The sequence below is a fragment of the Megalopta genalis genome, chromosome 3, assembly GCF_051020955.1.
Source record: "Megalopta genalis isolate 19385.01 chromosome 3, iyMegGena1_principal, whole genome shotgun sequence".
NCBI lineage: Eukaryota > Metazoa > Arthropoda > Insecta > Hymenoptera > Halictidae > Megalopta > Megalopta genalis.
Genome location: NC_135015.1, coordinates 33254244 through 33272059, shown reverse-complemented (window position 1 = coordinate 33272059; position 17816 = coordinate 33254244). Strand labels below are relative to the sequence as shown.

General features: G+C 47.8%; 1 protein-coding gene across 1 annotated transcript in view; it reads right to left on the bottom strand.

The window, feature by feature from the left end:
* Nucleotides 1-16224, bottom strand: part of cpx (synaptic transmission protein complexin) — a 528009-nt gene extending 511785 nt beyond the window's left edge. The window contains exon 1 of the mRNA XM_076520683.1: nt 16074-16224. The gene's annotated coding sequence lies outside the window, so the exon portion shown is untranslated. The remainder of the gene's footprint in view (nt 1-16073) is intronic.
* Between the last annotated feature and the right edge of the window lie 1592 nt (nt 16225-17816).

Genomic DNA, 17816 nt, shown 5'->3' with positions numbered 1-17816 from the left:
TGTTTTATGTTCCGGTTGCACACTTTTTACGTAAACGCATAGAATCGCAAGGTGCCCCAAAAATGTCTCGCAATCCGGAAATGGCGGCTTCCTCGGATCATTTGAAGCAGCTTTTTTCTTTACAAAAATGTTCATCGAGGCACCGTTAACGAGTTATTAACAAAAAACAGTGACCAATAAGAATCGAGCCAACCAGCGCCCGAAGCCCAGTTCGGGGACTCGGTCGCCTCGCGCCAACCGAGCTCGCCTCTCATTGGTCACTGTTTTTCGTTAATAACTCGTTAACGGTGCATCGGAGAACATTTTTGTAAAGGAAAAAGTTGCTTTAAATGACCCGAGGAACCCGCCACTTTCGAATTGCGAAACATTTTTGAGACACCCTGTATAATGACCGCAGTTATTATAATAACCGATTATAATCCGTAAAGATTTATCGGGATCATTTAAAAAATTGCGATCATATTTTTCTTCTCTTATTTTCACTCTTCCAAATCTCCGCATCGTTTCCTTCTCGTGATTTTTTCCAACTAGTGGATAACTCATCGTACATATTCGATAAATCTATAAATAAATAAATAAACAATCGCACAAGGTTCTATACAAGAGAGAATGCCAGCACGCGTCGACCAAGAAAACCGGTCCAGATCGGATCCAGACGACTCGCGATCTCGCTCAGTGTCTCATAGTCGCGAAATGGACCAGATAAAGGCGGCCGATATGCATCCGCGTGCACGAAGGCAGCGCGTTCGCCGCGATAGAATTTAGTTTTTAGCGATGGCGACGGTATCTGGAGCGGGATATTTCCGTCGGAACGCAAACAGGGGAGAGCCGCGTTGTGTCCGGAGGCGCGAATCTCGACGCGTTCCGCAGCCTTTTCTTTCCCAGGGACTTACCCCATCCCCCCGTCCCCCCTTGTTCGAGCCTTCGCTGTTTCCCGGCGTCCCGTTTCGCCTCCGTTTCCACGCTCTGTTTTCGCCGGTCGCGTTCGCCGCGCCGAGAAAAGACGGCCTAATTCCACCGGCAGTTTCGGCGACTCTTTTCCGCGCGGCTCCTCCCACGCGGGACCGAGGCCGTCGCTTTTGTCGTCCGCGTCGCCCCGCGTTTCCGTATCGTTTCTGTATCGCGTTCCGCACGCGATCGCTCGGTTCCCTTCGAAAGCCAAGCCCCTCGATTATCGACCCGCCGCGGCTTATCGCCGATTATCAGCACGCCGCATAACCCTGGCTATCCGTCGGCCTATCCCGGCGTGTATCGGCTATCGCCTCGTGTACATCGCCGTCGCCTCGATTACGCTTATATCGCGATAACGCGATTGCTCTCGCGAGAGCCGCGACTCCACCGCCTGCCGAGAATCGTCGCCAATCGACGGCCGATTGTCCTTTAACCTTCGACGGACAAACGAACGCGAGATTCCGATCGACGCGATACAATCGACGATACAATCGACGATACGATCGACGTGTACTGTAATTTCGATCCAATTCGAGCTCGGATTGCGCGCGAAGATTGATGTAATTCGGGAAAAGGAGATACGATTATTAGAGCATCGCGGCTCGTTTTTGTGGTCACCGATTGTCGGGAACTATAAGAACGAGTCGCGACGTTATTTTCTCTTTACTTTTCTCGTTCCAAATTGTCCGTGTTTTTAGGCACAAGCTGAGAATTTACTGTACGATCGAAGAGACTGTCGCAGTTTCTGTTATAACTTTTTAAAGAGGTGCGACGAATAGTTTATAACGTATCGTGAATTTTGCCCGCGTTCGAACTGAATTTGTGCATATTTTATCTTCAAGGCTTTTAATTATTCCTTCGATTTGCATGCTCGATGGACAATTTTTATAATATTAAGGATATGTATATATAACATTCGAAATGATACGTGCATATTTTACAGGCGAACGACGCGTTTTTCTTTTTTAATTAAGGAATCGTTTGAGAAAAGATATAGCGTTTTATGCGCTACATTTTTCTATTTTATCAGCGGAAATTGGTTAGAAACTGAATACAATGGCAATAATCGGAGGAAACTTGGACTCTTTCTCTCTTTCTACGCAAACTCTTTCATCTTCGTTGTCGGTGTCGGATGACTCGCTTCTATTTTTGCTGCACGAGAATGATGATACTCGTTGATATTCGCGATATTCATTTTCGCCGTCTTCTAAATCACTTTCAACGATATCATAACGATATTTTTCGAAATTATTTATTTCTTCGAGAAATTTACCGTTCGAAATTGTCCCATAGTTTCCAAGTTGTTTTATGGAAATATTTCCGCATAGATCACCGTGGAAAATAGAATCCCGATTTTCTAGAAATATCACGGCGCACACGAAATAACGTTTCCTCTGCGAGCGCGTCTCTGTTCGACCGAACGCGAAATATTTTCTACGATGCGAGAGCATCGAAAACAGAAGCGCATCGGCGTACACAAGCGTCACATGTTTTCATAAACAAGCGAAGATATTGTTACAGCGAAGTAAAAGTGTACTTAGCTTCCAACTTTTTCATCTTTATAGTTAGTTTTCCGAAAATATATCGGAAAAAATGTGTGTATGATAATAATACGGGGAAACTTCTGAAATTACAAATTCACCTACGTTCCATGCAGTTAACACTATGCCGTCCGGTGGCACCGCGCTGGTGCAATGCAAAAACTATTTGTTGTATGCCGGTGGTACCACTTCGGTGCCATTTTAGAAAACTGAAATAACATTTGAACTATATTTCTTGGGTGTTAAAAGGCAGCAAACTAACTACAACATTGTGCTTATTTAACTATGAATTACTAAGAATTAAGTATGAAAATTCTTGGTTGACTTATCTTAATTTTAGGAATTTATATTACCGCCATCTTCGAAATTCTTTTTTAAATCTAAAATTTCCAAGCTGTTATGCCGGCGTCGAATAAAAGAATCGTATCTAAGATCTGCGGACGGCATAGTGTTGAAAATGACTCATCTCGGTATATGTAAGTATGTCAAATACATAAGATTCCACAACGAAAAGACCAGTCGAAGGGAAACTGTTTTATATAATTAATTATTATCATAATTTAGAAAAACTCGTGCAAAATTTTCAGAAGCAAAATGTATGAAAATTGAGCGATGATTGCAAGAAATGCCAAACATTCTGTCATCAGTCATTTCGACACCCCCTTGGTAATACAATAAATTCTGTCCAATTGTCCCTGAAATTCTAAACAAAACTGGACGATTTGGGAAGAGAAGATTGTCGATTTTTGTTTAGAAGCTGAGAGACAATTGGAAAGAATTTGCTACACTAGCGTGAAAGCCAAGCGGAAGCAGCTAAAAAACCGCATCGAATTAGGGAACAGTGAACATCCCTCCCCTGCGATAATAGTAGAAATTTCTTTCGCATACTTTTTTCCATCATCCGAAGACGATTCAGGAGAGCCTGACGATCCGGACGTTCCGACAGGCCACAATGGACGTCTAACGAGAACTCCGTGTACTCTCTCTTTCTCTCTTTCTCTCTCTCTTTCTGTCTCATTCTCTCTCATTCTCTCTCACACCCTCGTTAATTCGAACGAGTGCGCTCGTATCCCGTGGCCTCGATGGAGCCAAAGAAACTCCCGATCGGAAAACCGTGATAGAAGGAAAAAAGACCGAAGATTGCAAGGGAAACTTTCGTTCCGCAAGAAAGGATTGGCTTTCCCTTGATGTCTCTTCCGTGCTCCGGAGGAGGGGGAGAAAAAAAACAGAAGAATCCGCTGCGGCGCGTGAATGAGGGTGAACGCGGGAGAGGGGTGGGCGCGCGCGCGGTTCTCCGGCCGTACGTGGAAAAACGGGATTATCGGAGAACAACGGCGCAAAGCAGCGGCAAACAGAACGCGGCCGCGCTCAAAGCGGTAATCAACGGGTACGCGAGCTGCCGGGGAGAGTATTCGGCGCAAACGCGTCGAACATATTGGAATGGAAACGATTTAATTAACCGAATTGAACTGCGCGTTCGCAGTATTTCAATTTGAATCTTTCTGGGTGCGCGATCAAAGGGCCGGCGGCCGGGCCGGGGGACGGGGCCGGGGCGAATCCGGGGCGCGGGAGAAAAAAAAACGATGCAGCGAACGAAACAGGAAAAAGGCCGAAGGCAGAGAAAACCGGACCGGCGGAGAACGCGAGTCGCCCTTGCACCGAAGCAGCGCCGATCGATATCTCGAGGTAAGTTACGAAGCCTTCTAATACACGGTCCGCTTTCCCCGCCAGCCCCGACCCCCCGGGCCCTCCTTCGACCCCCTGGCTTCTTTCGTCCACCCCGACCTACCCTCACTTCGACCAACAACCCGGGGGGAAGGCCCGCGTTGTCCTCGAGCCTCTCCCTCCCTTTCGTATATACCAACACAGGCTCCGCCGTCGAAACACCGTCAGCTGATTCGTCGATCTCGCGTGACTGATATCTCTACGACGACGGCTACAGACTTCTCCGAGATCCCGCGATCTTTCGGCGATTCTTTATCGCCGCGACCTTGGGCCCGGCTGGATCATGGATCGACCAAATCATCTCGCGGGAATGATCTCTTCGTTTGTGTCATTTTTGCGATCGGTGGACCAGAAATTCATTCGATGGAGACTTTGAAAATTGTTAATTAAGTATCGAGTTTCTAGCTATTCATTCTATTTTTAATATGATGTTATACATAATGTAATATAATATAATATTATGTATAATGTAATATAATATAATATTATGTATAATGTAATATAATATAATATTATGTACAATGTAATATAATATAATATTATATATAATGTAATATAATATAATATTATGTATAATGTAATATAATATAATATAATATAATAATATAAATATTAATAATATAATAATATTAATATTATCACAATTTAATAATTGAACGGAAAAAATACTCTTTAACAATATATATTTTATATATACGGAATATATATATTTTATATATATATATTATGGAATCATAAAAATCGTCCATCGAGCATGCAAATCGAAAGAATAATTAAAAAACTTCAAGATAAAATTAGTAAATCGCTTTCTTCAAATGTTCTGATTATTCTTTCGATTTGCAAATTTTCCTCCAGCTTCCGCTTTTCGTGCACCGCACTTCTCGAATGTCGAGGCGATGCCCGGCGATCCGGCGCGAGAAATTTGAATGTCGCGAGAAACGTAACGGCAACACTCGACTACGAGCACCGTTTAAAAGGGTGCCAGGATCACGGCCGGGGACACTGCGGGGAGCGTAATAACCAGGGCGCCGCGGCGATGCGAAGGAAACGGTATCAAGGCGGCGTGGATTCGAAACGCGGGATTACGCCGCTTATCCGGGGAAACGACTTGCTAAAAATGAGAGCTCGAACATTCCGTGGGACGGTAGTTTTCCGGTAGAAGGAGCATTGGCCTCGTTACCGTCCCGCAATTTCAGCCGGCGATACTTTTGCCGGGGACATTCGGGACCCCGGCGCCTGGGCCGGAACGGGACGCGACCAGTCAATGAAAGAGCCCGGCCTCCTTTGAGCGACGAGTTCGGTGGGTGGCAAGGACGCCGGCGGGGGCGGTGGAACGAGGGAAAAGGGACGAATAGTTTTGCCTCTTAACGAATTCGGAGCTGTGCATATCTCGGCGGCAAGGAGAGCGCCTCCGCGGAAACTAATTTCGAGCCGAGGCTCCGCCGGTTCGTGAATAATTTTCGACGACTCCGGCTTTACGGTCGGCTTTCCAATCCTATCGGCGGATTCGCCAGCGATATTGGTCGTTGTTTTAACGTAGGATGGCTCCTCTGTCATTCGCCTTCTCGGTAAACCGTGGTCGATCGACTGTTTCCCCGTGTACGGTAGATTCTCCCTAATTTTTCCTTCGGGTTGTAAACACAGATTCGGAGAATTTTGGGAGACGAGATGCGGTTGTTCGAGCCTCACGGCTCATTTTTATAGCTGCCTGTTGTCGATAGTTGTAAAAACGAGGCGCAAGGATCGAATAATCGCATCTCTCCCAAACTGTTCAGGTTTGTTTACAAGCTGAATTGAAGAATGAAAATTAGAGAGAATTTACCGTGCTCGTTGCGAAGTATGTTTGTCGCGCGTTGAAAGTCCTGAACGATAGCAGTTTCTTTCATACTCAATCAAGATCGTTATTTTAAAAAAATAACGGAGCTTGTTCCAAGAGAGTGTCGAGGAATTAAAACTGAGCTGCTTTCCTTATCGATTAATTTCGCTAAACGTAATTGATAGTTACTAGTCCGCGGATTTTTGCACTTTCGAGAGCATTTTGATGCACTCTTGAGTGCACTTTTTTTAAAGACAATAATACTGGGTCGGAAACAAACTTATAGAGACGCGAGACGAATTTTTAAATCGTGTGGAACCAATTAAAGTGATTAAAAGAGGAAAGGCATTTTCCTCTGACTTCCGTTTCACGCAATCAACTTGTGCAATTTTCATCCTGCATAAAAATCAGCAGTAATTACTCTACGTTTATATCCTTTCTTGGTCTGTTTTCTGATTCATCGATACTCTTCCGTTCGCTGGTTCTCTCCTTTAAAACCGCGCCAACGTTGTAACACAATTATTCGGTTTGCTAACCGATTAAATTGTTCAGCGAGAACCTCGTCGATACACCAGAACTCTCTCGTATGAAACAAGGTACAGTCATCCGCAATCCTGTTAAGAAACTTCCAGCAGCTGCATTCAAAGTTAATGACTAGAAGTCGAGCGTCCGGGGACCGAGATTTCGGGCGCGCGGCATGTAATCAAACGTTACCGGAATCGTCTCGATGCATTTCGAAAGAACTGCTCGAAACGGACTCGTTCCGTTCCCGCCGACGCAGTTCCCGTTGCAACGGCGTCGAATGCACCTCGGGGACCCCGGGACGGCGAGTTCCGCAGTTAACAGAGCTAAAGATACCGTAGCCGCGGTATCAAAGACGCTCGGCTCTTTGGCCGAGAATATCTTGACTCGCGCCACTGGCAGCGCCGGAGAGGACGGCTTATCGATTGTTTAACAGGACTTGGCGAAACCACCGGCAGCTCGGTATCGAGATCGGGGGGCGATCTCCGCGCCGGAGATAATGGAGAGCGTTCGGGGTCAGGGCGGCGAAGTTTTCAGTTCGCTGTACAATCCGACCGACAAGTCCCCGTGACCGGGTTAAAAGGATGCCACTTAGGGGATCGTCGTCGTCGCGGACAAACCGAATCGATTCGGCTGTCCATTATAGAAAGTATAACGCCGGCCTTCCGTCGCTATAGTTAGCGGTCTAGCGATCGATTATTAAAGATGCTCCTCTCTCTCTCCGGCGAGCATCGCGACTCGCTTTAAGAACGACCGAATATATCCGCGCACGATCTTCCTGAACTTTCGGCTCGCGCGAACATCTTTCCGGATAACACGGCCGGGAATATTAATGCGGATCTTCTCTTGCAAAATAATCGGGAATAATTCAACGCGTGCCGATCTTAATTCGATCCGTGGAAGACACCCGCGCGAACACTCTCTCGGCGCGATAGACGCGCGACTGTTCGAACTCTCTCGTTCGTTATAAAAACGAGAAATGATCGCGTTGCTCTCTCAATTTAATGGAATCTTTCCGATCGAACAAACTCTCCGCGGATCCTTCGGAGAATGATGTAGGACAGTGTAGCCGATTACTGTGGGCTGACCGATTTCCATCGGCTCGTTTCCGGTCGGTTTTATAATTAACTTTGCATTCATCGAACGGGATAATTCTTGAATTCTTTTATTTCGTTTATTTCTGAATAGCGTAATTATTCGTTAAATGTAAAGTTAATCGTGCCGGAGAACAAATCGACAGCAATTGGTCGTCGCAAAGTAACCGACCACAGGATCCTAAACTTTTTCAGATCAAGCCTTAAAAATGCGACAATGCAGCAGCCACGATCCTTCGGAGAACGATGTAGGACAGTGGAGCCGATTACTGTGGGCAGATCGATTTCCATCGGCTCGTTTCCGGTCGGTTTTATAATTAACTTTGCATTCATCGAACGGGATAATTCTTGAATTCTTTTATTTCGTTTATTTCTGAATAGCGTAATTATTCGTTAAATGTAAAGTTAATCGTGCCGGAAAACAAATCGAAAGCAATTGGTCGTCGCAAAGTAACCGACCACAGGATCTTAAACTTTCTCAAATCGAACTTTAAAAATGCGACGATACTGCAGCCACGATCCTTCGGAGAACGATGTAGGACAGTGGAGCCGATTACTGTGGGCTGACCGATTTCCTTCGGCTCGTTTCCGGTCGGTTTTATAATTAACTTTGCATTCATCGAACGGGATAATTCTTGAATTCTTTTATTTCGTTTATTTCTGAATAGCGTAATTATTCGTTAAATGTGAAGTTAATCGTGCCGGAGAACAAATCGAAAGCAATTGGTCGTCGCAAAGTAACCGACCACAGGATCTTAAACTTTCTCAAATCGAACTTTAAAAATGCGACGATACTGCAGCCACGATCCTTCGGAGAATGATGCAGGACAGTGGAGCCGATTACTGTGGGCTGACCGATTTCCTTCGGCTCGTTTCCGGTCGGTTTTATAATTAACTTTGCATTCAACGAACGGGATAATTCTTGAACTCTTTTATTTCGTTTATTTCTGAATAGCGTAATTATTCGTTAAATGTAAAGTTAATCGTGCCGGAAAACAAATCGAAAGCAATTGGTCGTCGCAAAGTAACCGACCACAGGATCTTAAACTTTCTCAAATCGAACTTTAAAAATGCGACGATACTGCAGCCACGATCCTTCGGAGAATGATGCAGGACAGTGGAGCCGATTACTGTGGGCAGACCGATTTCCTTCGGCTCGTTTCCGGTCGGTTTTATAATTAACTTCACATTTATAAGATGTATTAAATTATCGAATTCTTTTATTTCGTTTATTTCTGAATAGCATAATTATTCATTAAATATAAAGTCAATCGTGCCAGAGAACAAATCGAAAGCATTTTGTAGTTGCAGAGTTACCGACCACAGGATCCTAAACTTTCTCAAATCGAGCCTTAAAAATGCGACGATAGAGCAGCCCGCGGCCGCCGAAAAATTGTCGCTGCACAGGAAGAAATGAAATAGAATGTTGCAGCGACGTTTAATCGCACGGTTAGCGCGGATCCGGATACCGCGAGCGGAATAGTTAAGCAGGCAATATTCGCGGAATCAATTCGAGGATCTCGCATAAAAGGTTTCTCTCCGCGGGCGTAATCTCGAATCGGCATCTCGCAGCGATCGTAAATTATCAAAGCGGGTTGATAGCGTTTTCTCGTTGGGAGAAACGTCGAAATAGGTGGGGGTGTGGAGGGGGGCACGGTTTACACGGGGATTTATGCCACGGAATCGGCGTCGCCGATCCGAGGAGACGCCTCGGGCCGGGTCGGTCTATGCCGCGGCGCCGGGCCGGTGGGGCTATCGATTCGGTTCGATTGCCGAAAAATGGTAATGCGGTCGGGCAGAACGGGGCAGGGCTTCTCCCCAGGAAGGACGTCTCAATTTCGACGCTACGTGCCGGCGGAATGCGAAACGAGGCCACTCCGCGCCAAGCCGGACGGGATCTTCTCGATGATGCGACGACCGGTTCGACGTGCAACCAGAAATTTCACAGTTAAATCCCTCGCTGATAGAGAGAACCCTCGCAACCACCGACGGGAACACACCCTCTTCCCGTAACCCCTCGCCCGCCGCGAAACGCTTCCCACCTCTGAAAAACGTCCCCTCGTCGCCCCCGCCCCCGGACTGCTCGAATCCGCAAACAATTCTCCGGCTGCTGGGAAAAGCGCAGCGAGTCGCGTGTTTTCACTTGCGAGATATCCTCGAGTGAAGTTTTGATTATTGTAACGTTATTACAATGATTATTATAACAATGACGAGATTGTATTTGCTTGAACTTCGTATGATTTTTATTAGAATATATGCGCGATTAAAACACTTGGTCGAAACATTTCTCCGAGAGAGATTTTTATTGTTTTGAGAACTGTAAAGGGAAAAATTAAAAATTTGTCATTCTGACTGGTTTGGTAGTTGCAGTATTAATGCATTAATGGTAATAGTACCGAGTATGAAGTGTCAGCAGTGTTTCGAATTGCATAATTTTTCTCAGTCTGTGGAATTTGCTTCCACGATGGCTTTCACTGATAAACACGTAAAGCTTATTATGTTAAAATTCAATTTTCTTTTTATTTTACCTCGAGCAATTTTAATCTCTCTGCAGATTATTTTGCATTACATCGTACGAAATTCTGTACCACGCGTTGGCGAATTTACATGTTGTTGAGATGTTACATGTATTTTCGATACGTTTCAATTTATTGCGTTATCTCAAATTTTTTAGATATCCTTTTTTTAGACATTTATCTCTGATCGACACATTTATTTATTTATTTATCGAATGTATATACGGGGGAAGTTACCTATTTGTTATAAAATTATAGAAAAATATAAGAAATGCATTGATCTAGAATGACTTGTGGTGTAGAGTTAAAATATAAAAGAAAATAAATAAGAAGAAGAAGATAATCGCAGTTCCTTAAATTAATATACGACATAAATACGTTGGTAAGACGTTTAAGGAATACAGTAAATTCTCGTTAATTTCAGCTTGTAAACAAAAATGGACAACTTGGAAAGAGAAGACACGATTATTCGAGGCTTGCATCTCATTTTATAATTGCTCTCCTCTTCCCAAATTGTCCATTTCTATTCACAAACTGAAAAAGAAATCGGAGAAAATTCACCGTACTTCCAGCATACCTTTCTCAAAATAAATTAATTAACCCTTTGCACACGAAGCTATTTTAACTGTAAATATAAAATCATTTTTCTAACTTATAGTATTTCTATTATACGTGACAAAATGCATTTTACTCGTTTGACTCGCGCAATAATTGCACTCTTAGCAATCTTTTAAATCTAAATTTTATTAATATAAAAATTATCTTGAAACGTGATATAACAAATTTCAATGGTGCCTCAGAGTCTCCACTCGAGCGCAAAGGGTTAATTGACGCTTCGATCCAAGAAATCCTTCTCCAGAGCATCTCTAATCACCGCATGCGACACAATCTTGTCGACGACACATCAATAATTACTTTCACGGATTTTGTCCAGGGATTACGCGAGTGGCTTGCCATAAAAGCCTCGCGTTTCGACCGCGAAGACAAAGAGAGACTCCTGTATAATTTACGAACGAAACCGGCGGATCTATCGACGCCGGAAAATATACGGGGGGGAGGGGGTGGAGTTAGGGGAAACGTGCCACTCGCAGGCGTCCATGATTCATTGCGGCGGGGCTAAGCCTATCCGCATAATCAGACAGCGACGTATCACCTCCGCCATTAATTACGGGGCCGCGCGGCACACGCATTTATCAAGTTGAGGGGCGCGGGGCGAGGGCAGGGCCGGGGGGAGAGAACGTGAAACGGGCACGAGCCTGGCAAATGGTCGTGTCAACGATGACTCGGTGGTCCCGATCGGCTAAGGAAAAGTCAGGAGAGCGATCGATCGAGCCTCGGTACGATAGAATCGGGACGCGCGATCTCGAGAACGCCGCGTGACGACGTGTAAACAACCCGAGAGCATCTAACTAATGCGGCGGCCGCACGCCGAACGTCTTCATTCCCGTTCGATTACGTTGTCTTCGCCGCGCGGAACGCGGCGGGCCTTGAAACCGAGCACGGAATGCTCTGCTTTAACGCGTTCGTTGCTTTAACGGCCGCGCGGAGAACGGATTATTTTACGATAAGGAAGAAAAAAACGTGCGATCCGTGGTCTTGCGGATTCTTGCGATATTCTTGGTTTATTGTAAACAAGTCTGCTGTTTACTGTTCGCTGTTTTCGACGAGCATGCTCGTCACGATACGGAATGTTATTATATAATATGTTTATATATTATTGATATATAAATATATATCATTATATGGTTATATTGTTATCTATTATTGATATTACATCGTTATTCTTTATTAATTATATACTTTATCGAAGTAGCGTGTTCGAACGAAATATACAGGCTGTCAGAAAAATGTCTCGCAATCCCAGAATATGAGGTTCCCGAGGTAATTTGAAGTAAGTTTGTCCTTGGCGAAAATGCGATCCGCGGCTTTGTTTACGAGTTATTAACGAAAAAGCGTGACCAATGAGAGGTGAGATATGCTGGCGCAAGGCGGCCGAGCCAACGAGCGGAACTGGGCTTCGTGCGCTCATTGGCTCGGCCGACAAGCGCTAGGCGAGCTCGCCTCTCATTGGTCAGTGTTTTTCATTGGTAACTCGTGAACGAAGCCACGGGTTGCATTTTCGCTAAGGAAGAGGTTACTTCAAACGATTCCAGGAACTTCTTATTTCCAGTTTGCGAGACATTTTTGGGACACCCTGCATATGAGCCGTTTATTTTGAAAGTGACATAAGTCACTTTACCGTAATGAAAAGTGGTGATTTTTTAATGTTTATACGAAATTATTTATACTGAGAAAAATATTAGTATCCTGAGATAACAAATACAATTTACATATCGACTTAATATATCGACTTAAATATATCGACTTAAAAACAAAGTGACTTATGCCACTTTCAAAATAAACGGCTCATATGAAGATAATCGGACATTTAGAGGATAATTACAGTAACTTGTGCACTTTCCAAAGAGATTACAATTGGTTGATTAGACAACTGGTTTTTTGTTAGAAGATAGCACCGAAAACGGAGCTTCGAGTATGGCGACGAAATTGTGTGACTCAGGGCTGCGAAGAAAATAGATTTTTGAAAGGGTAGATACCCTGTAAATATTTTCAAATATTTTACTCGTGTGATACGGAATTTGGCAAATAAACTTTGAAATAGTAATTACACACAGATATAACGTAGTTAAATATATCTGAAACGCTATCTACACACGGAACTACTGTTTCAAAAACAGTTTATTTGCCAAGTTCTGTATTTCATGGGAAAAATTGAAAATATTTAGAGCCTATTTACTATTTCGAAGATCCATTTTTCGCGTCAAACTGTTAACTGTTAGGAAGCTTTGAGTAAGAGAAACGAAAGAAAGAAAGAAAGAAAGGAAGAAAGAATATAAAGAAATGAAGCTTCGCTCGCAAACAGCTTGCGACGGATTGCATTAGCAACGCACGGCGACGTTGCAGCAACGTAGAACGAAACGCGGCGGCGGCGGCGGCGAGTCGAACAATAAAATCGTAGCGAAGGAGCGAGCCGAGCGAGATTTAAGAGCATCAAACAGACTCGAAAGTTCGACAGCGTGACGGTGAAGAGCGTTCGAGGAGTGTTCGATCAGGGCGGGAAGTAGTTTACGCCGGTGATTAGGAGCAGAAGGTGTTCCCGGCGAAAAGAGACGTCGGGAGGGGGGAGGAGGAGTGCCGCGGAGATTAAAAGAGCGGTTCGATCCCGCAGGAAATGAATTTGAGGCGCGCGGCTAAGACCGGGACGCGCGCGGGGCTCCGCGCGAGCAGAAACTTCTCCGCGGCGAGGATATTTCTGGGATCCGAGGGCGTCGCGGGGTGCGAGGTCGGCTACGGCGAATAATTCGCCCGGCAACTTTCGGGCTTTAAATATCAATTGAACTTGGCGAATTCGCATCTGCATACTGCCGCGGCGCGGCGACGATATATGCGCGCGGGAAGGGGCGCGGGGGGTGGGTGAGTCCCGGTTTCCAGGAGTTGGCCGCGATGCGAGATAAACGACCGTGGGGGGGGGGGGGGTGGCCCGCTTGATATGCTACGCGAGACGTTGATAAGGGCTGAGCCCTTGAATAATTAATTCGAAGACGTTCCGGCGAGCGGCGATGGAACCGGGAGACACCGGCACGCCGGAACGGGGGAACGGGGGAAAAGAAACGACGCGCGGGTTCGCTGACCTTCGTCCGTCCTTCTCCGGCCTTCCTAACCTACAGAGCCACCCTCGCGTAGACCTTCGGGCATTCGCCGGACTCGAACGGCTACGCGGATTCGACGTGCGCCGTGTAAATAGACGAGCTTGTACGGGGTAAATTCTCCTCAGTTTTCCGTCAGCTTGTAAACAAAAATGGAGGATTTGGGAACAGGAGGTACGATTATTCGAGCCTCGCGGCTCATTTGTACATTTTGCGATCGTTAACAATTATAAAAACGAGCTGCAAGGAGGACGCGAATAATCGTTTCTCCTCTTCGCAAATTGTTCTGGTTTACAAGCTGACGGAAAATTAGGAAGAATTTACTGTAGTTGGTTTTCGCAGTCGTTACATGGTCCTCGAAATTGTGTAAGATGCACTAAGAGTGTCCATGTTTGTACTACGATTGTTTTTTTAGGTACAGCAATTGGAGAATCTTTGCTTCAGAGGAAACTTCCATTAGCATTTTCCGCAGAAGATCGATTGAAACGGCGACAATTCTCAAGAACAATCGAAGGATACTAACGTAAAATGTCGGGTCCGATGTGACCCCGTAGAAATCCTGCAAACTACGCTCTCAAAGTGCTCCAAGATCGCTGAAAGAACGATTTTCAGTCGCAATCGTGTCATTTCCAAGAAGATCGAACAAAGAGCCCGCGACCTCGACGAGAAAGGTCGAAGGATCCGAGCGGAAAACGACGAAACGCGACGGGTCGCGAACGATGGAATTAAACATCGTGGAGGAGGAGCAGGAAGTTGGTGTCCCGCGGTCGCGTCGACGAGGGTCCGTCAAAGCTTGTACATCAGAGAAGCGGTCCCCTTTTAACTGCCACTCAATTTAAGAACCTCCCGAACGTGCATTTCCCTAATGGAACCAGTTTCCACGGTCGGGAATGCGGGGGGCGGGGTGGGGGGGGGGTGACGGCCGAGCAAACGACAACGGCAGCGGATACGTTAGCATAATATTGAAACGGCCGGAAATGCAATTTCAGCCCTCCGTATCCGTTCCGTTTTTCGCAAACAGAGAGCCACCGTGGACTGCGGACCGTAGGGGTTAGGGGGGCACGGGGGATGCGCTCTCCCGCACAAAGAATCGCGGCGCGTGGGCGGAGATGTTTCGGTAAAAAAGAAACGCAGCGAAATTCGCGCGGTGTTTACGCTGTTCCGTGCCACTTAATAGACTATTTACAGACCGCGCGGCACGGCATAGGGGATGAAAGTTTCTCTTTGCCGGCTGCGGCGATACACTCCGGGTCCGGAGGGTGCAATTTATCAAACGATGTTTAACAATTATTCCGCGTACGAGCCACCGAGGAAACACCGTGGCCGTGTTTTCCAGTCGAAAATTGTTCGTGTACAGGGAGGAGAGGTAGGAGGACGAGATAGGAGAAACGATGAGAGAGCGAGAGAGCGAGAGAGAGAGAGAAATACAGGAGAGAGAGAGAGAAAGAAATGACGAGAGAGAGAGAGAGGGGGTTGAGATTCGGTGACAGAGGCAGTCGTGGGAGGGAGAAAGTATCGAGGGAAGTGCAAGGTCATGGGGGTTGGCGCCGACACGGGGCCACTTGGAGGAGCGTCGTCGCGGAGGAGCAGCCGCGGAATCGCGGAGAAACGGCTGCGGAATCGCCGCGGGGAGACTTTGACGAGGGGTGCATCGAGTCAGCCGAGGAGTTCTGGGGCCGGGAAAACCAGCCGAGAGATCGATCAGGGAGGCCTGCAAGCGGCCTAACCCTTGCTTGCGTTTTATCGAGCCGCCGCCACCGCCGCGACGACAGAACAGTGGAGAGAGAGACAGACAGGTAGATAGAGAAAGAGAGAAAGAGAGAGAGAGAAAGAGAACGTGACACGCGTTGCAGTGAACGTAGCGGCATAGGAGCCACGCGTTTCCGCGTGAAAATCGACCGCCGAGAAAAATAACAGGGGGAGGGGCGGTTATCGATCGAGAACACCACGCAAAAACGTGCGAGGTTGTTGACTCTGAAAGAAACAAGCGGACAGAGCGCGCGGGAGGCAGAGAGACGGGAAGAGAGAAAGAGGGAGAGAGAGAGAGAAAGAGTGAGAGAGAGAGGAGAGAGAGAGAGATAGGAGAAAGGGAGGCAGAGCGAGCGAGAGAAAGAGACGGAGAGAGAGAGAGAGAGACAGGTAGGTGTACGCAGAGACATCGACGAACGCTGCGGAACAATGAGATCTCGAAGAGGACTCACCTTGGCTGGCAGGTGATCCCGCGGGACGGAGAGGCTTCGTCGGCACCGGATCGAGAAGAGGTTCGCTCGGAAAACAGTGTACTACCGGCGAGGACAACGACGACGACGTCCGTACGAGTCTCACGTTTAGACTACGTGCGTCTCCCCGGTCGTCGGCGACGGCGGCGACGGCGGCGTCGGCGTTGGCGGCGGCGGTGGTGGTGGCGGCGGCGACGGTGGTGGTGGCAGAGCGGCGCCGGTGATAGCGACGGTGGTGGTGGCAGCAGGAGCGGTGGTGGTGGCTGCTGCTCTCCGCGTCCTCCCCTGGAGGGAACGAGAGACCAGAGGGTAGCAGAGGGTGGATGGAGAGAGACGGGCTGAGACCGACGAGATCGAAGTCTCGTGGCAAACGGTCGTGGACTGAGTGAACCCGAGTTCCGACTGAGGCGGCAGAGTCACCGAATAGGCGACGCTCGCGTCGCCACGCGGAGGGTGCCCGAGTCGCCATCGATCCATCGAGAGTGGTATGGGGATGCTTCGCGAACAGGGAGGGGGATGAGAACGGCTGGCTGATGGACGGCGGAGAAGAGCGGCGGGGAAGGGGCCACGCAAACCCTACCAGTCGGCCCTTCTCGCGGCCGGGAGAGGGGGGAGCCGAGAGAGCCGAGTCGGAAAAAGGGCGGGGCGAACACGCTCGTCCGGCTCGCTCGCTCTCCCAGCTCCCGGCAGCTCTCTCCCGCTGTTTCCAGCCAGAGGGGAGAGGGGACCGCGTGCATCTTTCCTCGCTTCCTACCCCCGAGTCAAACGACCCTCTATACAAGACCGTTTCTATGTCTCGCGCACTCTTCCCTCCTCCCTCTCCGCCGGTTCCGCGACGCGCTCGCCGGGAGCGGGGGTGGCTCGCGGGGCTTTTTCGACTACCCCCCGACCCAGGGAGATGATGAAGAAACCCCCGGTGCACGCGTGCACCCCCTGACCTTGTTACCGAGTCGCTGCCACGACCTCTGAGAAGCGTTCCAGCGACGCGCGCTCGCCGAAAGAAGCGCAAGGCTGCGACCGCCGGGGAATATTAATGAACCGGGGGGAGGCTTCTTCGATGGGGCTGAGGGTCGCCGGAGGCATCGGGACGCTGCCGCGACCGGTCCACGGGAATTTTAATTTTCCGACGGCCAAGTTGCCGGCGATGCTTTCGAATCGCGGCGCGAGAAGGAGGTTCGCGAGGCGAACGATTTCTTCTTGGGGAAATCTGTTCCCCGTCGAACACCCCCCGAGCCTGGTTATCGCGGATCGCGACGATCGTTGATTCGTTATAGCTCGAGGTATCTTGTTATTTACGAGAGAATAAAATATTTTCATCGGCGACGATCCCCGACGCGCAATATTTTTGCTCGAATAATCTGATGCGCGATATTTTTGTTTTATCGACCGCGATACGCCCGGTACAACGGCGCGTTGTAAATTTGCATCTCTCGATTGCGTAATTCAATTTTTGGCAATAAAGCACGGCGGGGCGCCCTGATTCCCGCGATTCCGAATCGGCTACGAAATCGCGCGCGCGGCCTATTAAAGAGTTGAAACGGGTTATTCGCGGCAAGTACCGGCGGGGGGTGCGTTCCCGCGGCCGCCTGCAGCAAGGTTGCGCGAGAGGTTAATCGCGAGCCCTTCCCGGGATTAGTGCAGGTGCAACGAGCCACGAAAGCTCCGGGTAACGTAGCAACTTTGCCTGCGCCGCTCGAAAAAATAAACGCCCGGCGAAATAGGTCG